The following is an 11,408-nucleotide window of genomic DNA, read 5'->3' as shown; positions in this document are numbered from 1 at the left end:
TAGGCATGGCACAGGCATGGCGCAGGTGGTGGAATAGGCATGGCACAGGCATGGCGCAGGTGGTGGAATAGGCACTTACCTGGCGACGGCTCGGCTCCCGGCGGCGGCTTCTCCCCTCCTCGCGACTCTGATGTCCGTCCTCTTCTGCTCGGCTCCTGGCGGCGGCTTCTCCCCTCCTCGCGACTCCTCTTCTTCGCGGGCTGCGGCGGGAAAGTGACCGGGCGGTGACGGTGAGTGACTGATGCACGCACCGGCACCGCCCCCAACGAGGTCACCATGGATGTCCTGAATCATGATTGGTCCAGGCTGGAGTCTGGACCAATCATGATCCAAGACATCACAAAAGGGGGTGGTGTAGCGCATTTTTCTGCGCTACAGTTACGCCCCAGAAGGCCGCCAATTGGCGCCTCTGCTGGTGGAAAACCCCACCCCCCATCGGCACCAATGCGGCGGACGCCGAAAGAGGGGTGGTGGAGCGCAGAGCTCTGCGCTACAGTTACGCCCCAGAAGGCCGTCTATCGGCGCCTCTGCGGGTGGAAAACCCCACCCCCATAGGCACCAATGAGACGGGCGCCCCTTGTGGGCAAAAATTTTTTTTTTTTTTTTTTAAATCTTTTTTTTTTCTTTTTCTTTTTTTGGGGGGGGGGGGCGGCGCCCCTGCGCCCCCTATGGGCCGGCCGCCACTGATCAGTGCTATACATATGCACTGTTACTGCAAAAATTACACTGGCAGGGAAGGGGTTAACTTTATTGGACAGGGAGGGGTTAAGTGTGTCCTAGGGGCGTGATTCTAACTGTGCAGGGACATTCCTATTGGTGTAAAAGCAAAGATCAACCGTTCTTCATAGTAGAACGGACAGATCTTCACTTTTACACAGGGAGAACTGACAGGCAGCTTGTTTACACAAGCCGCTCTGTCTTTCTCCCTTCACAGGAGCGATCGCAGTGTGACTGGCGGACATCGAGTCCGCCGGTCACACGCACTGACTTGTCTGTGAACGAGCCGCGGCGGGCGCGCGCCTCGGCGGGCGCGCGCCCGCCCGCAATAGGCTCGCAAGTCAGTGACAGGCGAGTGACGTACCGATACGTCACTCTGCCTGGCCGGGGCTGACCGCCGCAGTATATAGTCGTGCGGCGGTCGGCAACCGGTTAAGGGAACCAGGAATGCCACTATGCACCCAAAGTGCTTTATCCCAATGATGTGGATTGAATCCTTGTTTGAGTATCCCTCATGAGATTAATTGCTTCTCTGAGATTTCAAATCTTTCACCTATCACCAGCCTATGTGCTTTATTTATCAAGAGTTACACTGCACGCTTCAAACCAGCCTCTCATCCATTTGTTACTTTATGGTCATATATATATATATACATTATTTTGATATGTCTTTGACCTTTTTGACACATGATTTATATGATATAGGAATAGAGGGAGAATGATGTTTGATTGATTTTATCCATGTGTGTCCTGTATGTGTTGGTTTGTCTTTTGGTTGGATGTGGTTTTTTTCATCATGCCAGAATTCTTTGATATGTGTTTTGTGATTTTTATGAGTTTTTTTTTCTTTTTTTCAATAAATGAATCATTTCTGTTCCAGTGATTTTTTCATTTGGATTGGGTGGTTGTAGTATACAAAACCAGTTTGCTTTTATTCAGTTTTCTTCATTAGTATGTACTGGTTTACTCCCCTCCCCCCCCTTTCCTCTTTTGTCTTACTTTAGACACTTGATATGCCTAACCCTTAATTATGATATAAGAACATCCTTGAGTGCCCATCATTTTGTTTTTCTGTATAACTAAAAGCAGTGGGTCGCACATATTTGAACGGTTGTCATTGAAAAAGGGGGGGTGTGACTTGTCATGTGACTTTAGTGTCCAAAGTCACATGATAAGTCTCACAAATGTGAATGGAGCCTAACTCTGTCCAAAAGGTCTCTTGGCTCAGCTGATGCCCTTAAGCCTGGTACATACAATGAGATTATCGGACAAATGAACATTCAGGTTTTTTTTTTGCATGCTAGTCTCCATTTCGAAAAGAAAGAGGTTACTAAAGTTCCAAAAATTCTCGTACCACAGAATGAAAATCTGGAAGTATGTAATGTATTGTATTGGTATTACATGGATGAGAACTGTACTGACTAAAATGAAAAACGTATAATATGGTATAATACGAGAAAAATTTTCATGCTTGTCCCATCGGATAAATTGATAAGACCTGTCCTGACCTGCTCTCGAAAGCCATGTACTAATGAACAGATTATCATACGATCGATTAGAAAGCAGCATTTTTTGTATAATTTTCTGATCATGTGTACTAGGCTTAAAAATGTATGTTTATGACTATTAGCAATGGAGGGGGAAAGTGAGCAACCACAAACAGTTGGTCACTGCACTAGCTTATCTTATCTAAAACATAAGTTCTCTTAAGAGAAGCAGATGTCTCCCTGAGATTGGTGAATGGGGTTGAGCAGACATCTGCCTATCATTTGTATATATTAGTTCTGCCCATCCAACAGGCTGAAGAGTTCTATGCACAGTCAACACATTCTGTTATGGGGCAGTAGGCAGGACTGTTCCACTTTAACCTTACTAACTATAAAGAAAAGAGACCACCCATTTGTATAATTTTGGAATGAAAGAGGCCGCGGCCGTTTATTATTTAAACAATCATAAAATCAGAAAACTCTTTAAACTTTAATAACATCGTAAAAACCACAAAACAACCCGGTCAGCACGACCCAGGTTGTCATATCAGAATTCAATATTGAAATAAATCATCCAAACTTTATAAACATAAACGTCCCCCTTCAAAAGAAGGGGACCCTAAAATAACAAACTGACCGCGACAATAACATGGGAGGGGGGGGGGGGGGAAGTTGAGAAGTCTTCTTTTCTTCTTCTGTAGGTGAAGTGTGAAGATCTGTTCCTGAGGAGACTCCTTAAATGACCTGGCTGGAGACCCACGGCCAATCGAAATCCTGGCCTCCCGGCGGGAAAAACCGGTTTAGGCAAGTAAAGAAGTTATTCTCCCCAGATACAGTGACCTATAATGTTATGATAACAGCCAATCATTTTAAATTCATCTTTATTATTGAAACTGCCTGACAACAAGCTCAAGCTAGGAGCCATGACTGTTTTAACACTACGCCTGCCACAGCCCCATAAACAAAATGGGCTATTGAGCCCATTTTATTTTTATTCTAGTTGTAAAAGGTATGTGAGCCATTCCTGTGCTCACAACATCAGCTGCTTCTCAATGAGGCTAATTTACAAAAGAAGTTATGAATCATCACAAAAATTGGTTGAATATTCACCTTAATTATCCAGTCATGTAAAAAGCAAATTCCTTTTTACTTATTTCATCTTATTTAATAGCCCATTTATATCTTCCTATTTGTTCCCCTGTATAGCTCACTCCTCTGCTAAACATCACACTGGGCTGTTGGATCAGGGTGGGACAATCACTTTGCCCTCTGACTGTGGTTTGCAGAGCTGCCAGAAGCTGTCCTATAGAAATTTGGTTGTTGATTGATCTAGCCAACAATAGCTGGTGGAAAGCTGGCTATAAATAGGTAAATTTTTTTATTTTTTTTCTACCAACAGGTTTTCGTCAACAGGAGGTTGTTTAACCACTTCCCACAAACTGACATACCTGTACGTCGGCTTGCAGAAGTGGTTGTTCCGGGATGATGCCTGCAGCTGCAGGCATCAATCCAGTACCGTTTTTGTAAACCTGGTGGTCAGCTTTCAGGAGATAACAGCTGATGTGGCCCAGCAGCTGCTTGGCCGTTATCCCATTAAGCGGGAGGGGACATCCCCCCCTCCTCCCACAGCTCTGCCCGTGTCTTCCATCCCACCGGGAGACCCGAGCAACCAGCGGGCACATCCGCCGGCTGGTTGGAGTCCCGAACAAAGCCGGATTCGATGTAGTAACCCGAAAGCGGCGTGACAATATTCAAAAATGCAGATTTCAGCATTTTGAATACTTTGAAGTGCAGTGGAGGGGTTTGGGGTCTTTTAGACCCCCGATCCCTCCATAAAAAGTACCTGTCACTGCCTATTACTGTCACAAGGGATGTTTACATTCCTTGTGAAAGCAAAAAAAGTGGTCAGATTTTTTGTTTTAAAAAACAGTGTTAAAAAATTAAATAAAATAAATAGGAAACAAAAAATGTAAAGCGCCCCCGTCGCCGTGAGCTGGTGCACAAAAGAAAACACATACGTGAGTCGCGCCTGCAAATGAAAATGGTGTTCCAACCACACATGTGAAGTATCGCCGTGATTGCCAGAGCAAGGGCAATAATTCTAGAAAAAGACCTCCTCTGTAACTCTAAGCTGGTAACTGTTAAAATATTTAAAAGTGTCGCCTATGGAGATTTTTAAGTACCGTAGTTTGTTGCCATTCTACGAGTGTGCGCAATTCGAAACCGTAACATGTTAGGTATCTATTTACTTATGATGACGTCATCTTTTACAATATACAAACAAATATGGATAACGTTACGGTTTAGTTTTTTAAATGCAATGAAATGTATTTTTTCCAATAAAAAATTGCGTTTGATTGTCCACTGCACAAATACTGTGTGACAAAAAATATTGCAATGACTGCCATTTTATTCTTCAGAGTCTTTACTAACAAAAGATATATAATGTTTGGGGGTTCTAAGTAATTTTCTAGCAAAAAATACTGGATTTTAACTTGTAAACAACATGTGTCAGAAATAGGTTGGTCCTTAAGTGGTTAACCTCAGTGGCCATACATAGCTCAGAATTTTAACTGGTCTCTGCTGAACCCGCTGAATTTCAATCCATGTATGGCCATCTTAAGAGTTTGTCATCAACCCTTCATGCATTTAATGAGTAGAGAAAGACAAGAGTTTCTTATCTTGCGGTCTTCTTTAAGCTGGTAAGACACATGCTACACAGTAAGGATGGAAGAATTTTCTTTTGCAGCTACTGTATTTTGACAGTCAGCCTTGCCAGCTGTCAAAATACCCAAATAGTGCCTGCATCTGATTGGATGCAGGCGTTTGGCTGACAATTCTCTACCCAGCTCCTATGATTTCTCCATCAAGGTATGTTGAGTGGGAGGGTGCCAACAGAGACATCCACTGAGAAAATTTAAAGTGTTAACAAACCCAGGAGCCTGCATTTACTATATCTGGTCTCCCACAGTACACAGAACATGGAAATGCAATTATTTTAGTAAATATAAACTGCTAAATACCTTTTCTCATCAGCTGTATATAGCAGTCTTGTGACATCTATCAGTGTCCGATAGAGCACTGGTTAAAGCTTGTAGGAGGAGTTTTCATTCTCCCTTGATTGTCCTATGAGGCTGCAGGACCCCAGACTCTCTGTCTGGACAGTGCCAGTTAGCCCTGTGCTGATCACATGCACCTAGCAATACACACCAAACTGATCATGTGCAGAGTTACCCAAGGCTCTGTTCTATCAGGAGATGGTTTGGGGACTGTGGAAGGATCAGAGAAGACAGGATCAAACAGCCTTTTTACACAACGTGGAGGAATAACCCCTTACGTTCCCCAGTGAATATATCAAGCATGCTTTACTGCATATACAGACTGATTTTACTCTTGTGGGTTCATCGGAAAAATTGCTAAAATTAGCCAAGTGTATGATCAGCTTTAGTGTCGGTTCACACTGATCCGACACGACTTCGGGCGACTAATGCCGTCGCCCGTGCACCACGACTTCGGCGCGGCTTGCAACGACTTCACATAATGGAAGTCAATGCAAGTCGCTCCGACTTTGCAAAAAAAAGGTGCAGGAACCTTTTTCTAAGTCAGAGCGAATTGAGACGCTCCTATTAGAACGGGAACCATTGCACAGCATGGACCGCTACTTGTCAGGTGACCAAGTCGCCTGACAAGTAGGAACAGTGTGAATCGGCACTTACTCTTTGTATCTGTAGTTACAACATTGTATTTTAGCTGGTCACTTGTCTGCTGATCTTCAAATCTTCTCACCTCTTCTAAGGCGGACTATCCACTTCAGGGATAAGGTCTGCTTTTTAAGATGCCCCCATATCTAAAAAATCAGGATGAAAGAGCAAAATGAAAAAAAAAAAAAAACAACTATGGGAAAAAAGTTAGATATTATAGCTGACTTTCACCAGCTTCCTCCTACAGAGCCTAGGCAAGGGTGATGTCATCCTCCTTTTGGCCAGATCTCGAAGAATGTTGGGTAGCCCAAATCTCAGCTTCTTCCCGCAGCACCTAGGTGAGGTAGATGCCATCCTCCTCCTAGCCAGATCTTGCAGAATGGGAAAAGGGGGCTCAATTCATTGGGGCCCCACTTTTCATGGGCTTGCAGCTGCTTTCCTAATGCTTAAAATAGAAACAGCCTCAGTGTTAGGGCTCTTTCACACGGGCGGTCCGATCAGATCCGCCTGTCAGTTTTTTAGGCGGATCTGATCGGATCCTCCATGCAGCTCTATGGGGCAGCGGGTGTCAGCGGAGTTCACCTCCGCTGACACCCGCTGCCATCCGCATCCGATCCTGTGCTGAAATCTGGACGGATGGAAACCCTATTTTTCCATCCGTTCAGTAATCGGAGCGGAGCGGATCTGATGAGAGCGGACAAGCGGTCCGCTCTCCTCCGATCCCCCATAGAGGGCAGCGGGTGCTGAGACACCTCCCTCTCCGCTCTGCAAGCGGAAACGGAGCTGTCATCCGCCCGGCTCAGCGGGGATCGCGGATCGATCCCCGCTGAGCAACACGGATCCGCCTGTGGAGGCGGACCGTGTGAAAGAGCCCTTAATGTATTTTTCTATTGCCCTTTTAATAAAGCTTCCATTTTTTTCCTGAATCTGGAAATTCCCTAAAAAAAAGGGCCTTCTTCAGCAGTGTTCCCTCAGAGTGGTCGGCAGCAGCACTACAAGCTTCCCTCCCTCCCACCGTTCGTGGCTGGCACTTTAAGAGGATTGTTACCTTGTTTCAAGGGGGCTGCTGTTTAATAATTTTGATTATTTTATGCTTGAATCATGAGGACTGAGCAGATTTATTGTTTCAAATACATACCCTAAAAGATTGTTATAAATTCACTTTTGTTAGTTATTTAACCAATAAAGTGCCGTGGCCATGTTTATTCCATTCTTTTGGTGGGTTTGTCATTTTTGGAATATTGCAGCCTGCAATCCCATATTAATTAGCCTTTCTCCCACAGCACCTACGCAAAGATGACATCATCCTCCTTCTGATTAGATCTCAGAGAATGCTGAATAGTCCAAATCTTGCAACTAGATGATCCCCCCTTGTGCTGCAGTATCTCCTTGTGAGGTTTGGGCTACTCAGTGTTCCTAGGGATCTTGTCAGCAGAAAGATGATGCCCCAAACTCCCCCCCCCCCCCCAAAAAAAGAAAAGGTTTAGGAAGGTGGGACACCTTAAAGGGGTTGTGAAGTCAGAAGGCTTTTTTTATCCTGGTTTATTTTATGTGTTAAGATAAAAAGCCTAATACTTACCTGAGCCCATCTTTATCAAGCGATGTCAATGAGTGCCTCAGTCGCCTGGGACTCTCTCTTCTGATTGGCTGAGACACAGCAGCAGCGCCATTGGCACCCACTGCTGTCAATCAAACTTAGCCATTCAGGTGAGATAGGGGGTGGGGCTGACGGCAGCTCCGAGTGTGAATGGATACACGGAGCTGCAGCTCCGCTCCGGTGCCCCATAGCAAGCTGCTTGCTGTGGGGGCATTAGAGAGGAGGGAGGGGCCAAGAGCACCAAAGAGAGACCCAAGAAGCGGAGGATCTGGGCTGCTCTGTGCAAAACCACTGCACAGAGCAGGTAAGTATGACATGTTTGTTATTTTATTAGAAAAAAAATGAGACTTTACAATCAGTTTTAAATAAGCAGACCTTGGGGTTGAATTACTAAAACTGGAGAGTGCAAAACCTGGTGCCGCTGTGCATGGTAGCCAATCAGCTTCTAACTTAAGCTTGTTCAATTAAACTTTGACCAGGGGAAGGCTGGGCCAGACGGCAGGGGGGCAATTACCCCCCCCGGCCACTCTGCTGCCCCGAAAAAGGCTGCACTGCTTATGCCACAGACATGCCTAAAGGATTCCTGGTGAAGAGAAGTAAAAAGTCCCTGCTGCTGATCTACTGAGTGCGAGTTGAAGACAAGGACAAAGCTCACACCTCCTCCCCCAGCATGGATGGTGTAAACTGTGTCTGAGCAGAGGCCAGTTCCATGCCCCACTGGAGACTTTTCTGCCCCAGCCAAGCTGTCGCACCTCCCCCTGCTGCCCAGTTCGGAATACCGGATTCAGCCGGTAAGTAGAGAGTATCTGGAGCAGGGCTTCAGCTTGGAATTGGGGGTCAGGATGAGGATTGGGAGAGTGGGAAGGGGGGGTGAGGGAAAGTGGGAAGGGGGCTGAGTCGCTCCACCATGGGCCTCTGGTTTGTACTTGCCCCCTGGGCCGAAAGTTGCCAGTCTGCCCCTGACTTTGAAAAACAACCTGGAAGCTGATTGGTTTCTATGCAGAGCTGCAACAGATTTTGCACTCTCCAGTGTTAGTAAATCAACCCCCCTGTCACTGAGGTGAACACTTCACTTTAAACATCTCTTCAACAAAAAAGGCAGAAAAAACATTCGAGCTGAACCTCAGACATAGCATCAGTTATTTAAGGCCCCTTTCTCACTGGTTCACTTCAAAACTGCCAGCAAAGCACTGAGCGCTTTTGCAGCGATTTTGTGGTGCTTTTGAGGCGTTTGCGGTGGGGTTTTTAACCACTTTACGTCTGCCTGCAGTAATATTACTGCGGCAGAGTGGCTCGTTATCGTCTGACGACGTAGTACTACGTCGTCAGACACTCCCCTTTCTCGGCGCCGCGCGTGCCGCCGGAGGCTCACTCCCGCTGTATTCAGTCACAGTGGGAGTTGGGCCAGGGGAGGAGCAGCGGCGATCGCCGCTGCTCTTCCCCGATCGTCGGGGATCTAGTGTGGAGATCCGCCTGCTTGTGTAAACACAAGCGGCCGGATCTCCTAAGTGACAGGCAGGGTCAGATTGCAGGGTTCAGCATAGCTGAACCCTGGATCTGTCCTTGTGTCACATAGTCCCCTCCCCCCACACACGTCAGTAAGCACCAGCACCAATATCGCAGTCCCGCAAAAAAAAAAATCGCAGATCGCCGCCATTACGCGTTAAAAAAAACCCACCAAAAATTACAGAAATCTTTCCCTTAGTTAGTAAACGCAATAACTTTTGCGCAAACCAATCAAAATACGCTTATCGTGATTTTTTTGTACCAAACATAGGTAGCAGAAAACAAATTGGCCAAAAATTAAAAAAAAATTTTGATTTTTACATTTTTTTGGGGGGAATTTCATATAAAAAATGTGAAAAATATTGTTATTTTTTCAAAACAAACGCTTTTTTTTGTTTATAGCGCAAAAAGTAAAAATCGCACAGGTGATCATATACCACCAAAAGAAAGCTCTGCTTGTGGGAAAAAAAGGACGTAAATTTCGTTTGGGTACGGCGTCGCACAACCGCGCAATTGTCAGTTAAAGTCGCACAGCGCCGAATCACAAAAAGTAGCCTGGACGTAAGACAGCAAAATCCTCCGGTGGTAAAGTGGTTAAAGGACACGTGACTCAATGCACCAAAATTGCTGTGAGGTGTTTTTTTTAGGCATTTCCTATTCATTTCAATGGAGGGGATCATCTTTTTTAGCTCCTCAAACATGTTCCAAAGATGCTGTATGCAGGATTTATTTCAGCTTACCACCCCAATGTGAAAGCACTCATTGATTTTTTTAATGGAAAGCATTTTTCTAGAGCTTTTTTTAATGTAAAAGTGCTTGAAAAACTCCTCATTGCGAAATAGCTCTAACAGGAAACAGCCAAAATGTATTAATACTGAATAAGTAATGAAATTATTAAAAAGATATTTTGAACTGAACTGGAAATAACCTAAATGGTGGCAATGCTGAATTTGTTATGAAATTATTATTTAAAAAATTATTAAGTACTTATTTCTAGGTTTTTAAATCCACTGCTGCTATAAAAATGTATAAGTGGAAAACTGTACAACTGTCACCACCCACTGACATGTGACTATGTTTATCAGCAGCAACGTTTCTTTAAAGAGTGTGCCAGGGGCTAGACTTGCAGCGTGGAGGAGAAATACTCAGGAAAGGTAGTCACCTAAGTGGAGCTACTGCACAAAAGGTACTTTTATTTCTCTGATCGTATACAAATAACACTATTTATTCTATAGATGCTGGGCAACTATCATTGTAGGAAATATGTTTCTATTCAGCACAGACCTCACCTAATATATTATTTTTATAGTATTGACACATAATGCTTTTACTTCAATATACTGTGTTTGAGGAGAACAGTGGTATAAATATGACAGTCCCTACTTGTGTATTTAGATGCATTTTTCAACAAGCACTAGTATAAGATAAACCAATAGTCCTAATAAATGCTTTTGGCAGTTACCATTTTTTCTCACCTTCAGTGATGAGGGCTCAGCTAGAAAAGTCTGGCATACTTGTTACATTAAGTGCCGGTTCACACTGGGGCGACCTGTGAGGCGACCTGGTCGCCTCACAGGTCGCCGCAGGTCGCCTCCCATAGGGAAGCTGCGGACCCGTTCTAATAGGAGCGACACAAGTCGCTCCGACCTAGAAAAAGGGTCCGGAGCTTCTTTGGGGCGACCAGGAGGCGACCGCCATAGACTTCAATGTTATGAAGTCCGTGGCGGCCGCTCCGAGGTCGCGGCGCGCTGCTCGCACCGCGATCTCGGAGGTCGCCCCTGCAAGTAGCGTCGCGGTAATGTGAACCGGCGCTTAGGGCGAAACTATAGGCAAAAATAAAATGACATACAAGTGCATCTCAAAAAATTAGAATATCATCAACAAGTTAATTCATTTCAGTCATTCAAAAAGTAAAACTCATATTTGTTATAGACCCGTTACACAGAGTGATTCATTTCATGCATCTTTTAATTATGATGATTATGGCTTACAGCTAGTGAAAACCCAAAATTCAGTATCTCAGGAAATTAGATTACAGAAGACCAATAAAAAAAAAAAAACAAAGAAAGAAAGGATTTTCAATACAGAAATGTTGGCTTAATGAAAAGTATGTCCATGTACGGTATAGTATGCACTCAATACTTGGTTGGGGCTACTTTTGCACAAAGTACTACATTAATATGGCGTGGCATGGAGGCGATCAACCTGTGGCACTGCTGAGGTGTTATGGAAGCCCAGATTGCTTTGATAGTTACCTTCAGCTCGTCTGCATTGTTGGGTCTGGTGTCTCACATATCCTCTTGACAAAATCAGATTCTCTATGGGGTTTAGGTCAGGCAAGTTTTCTGACCAATCAAGCATAGTGATACCATAATCATTAAACCAGGTATTGGTACTTTG

At 44.7% G+C, this 11,408-nt stretch overlaps 1 protein-coding gene across 1 annotated transcript in view; it reads left to right on the top strand.

Annotated features, from left to right (window-relative positions):
• Nucleotides 1–10,101: 10,101 nt before the first annotated feature.
• Nucleotides 10,102–11,408, top strand: part of LOC309546089 (17-beta-hydroxysteroid dehydrogenase type 6-like) — a 47,433-nt gene continuing 46,126 nt past the window's right edge. Inside the window, exon 1 of the mRNA XM_082245602.1 lies at nt 10,102–10,194. The gene's annotated coding sequence lies outside the window, so the exon portion shown is untranslated. The remainder of the gene's footprint in view (nt 10,195–11,408) is intronic.

This window comes from Pelophylax lessonae (assembly GCF_965119305.1).
Source record: "Pelophylax lessonae genome assembly, chromosome: 2".
NCBI classification, from domain to species: domain Eukaryota; kingdom Metazoa; phylum Chordata; class Amphibia; order Anura; family Ranidae; genus Pelophylax; species Pelophylax lessonae.
This window is presented reverse-complemented; position numbering and strand designations above follow the sequence as displayed.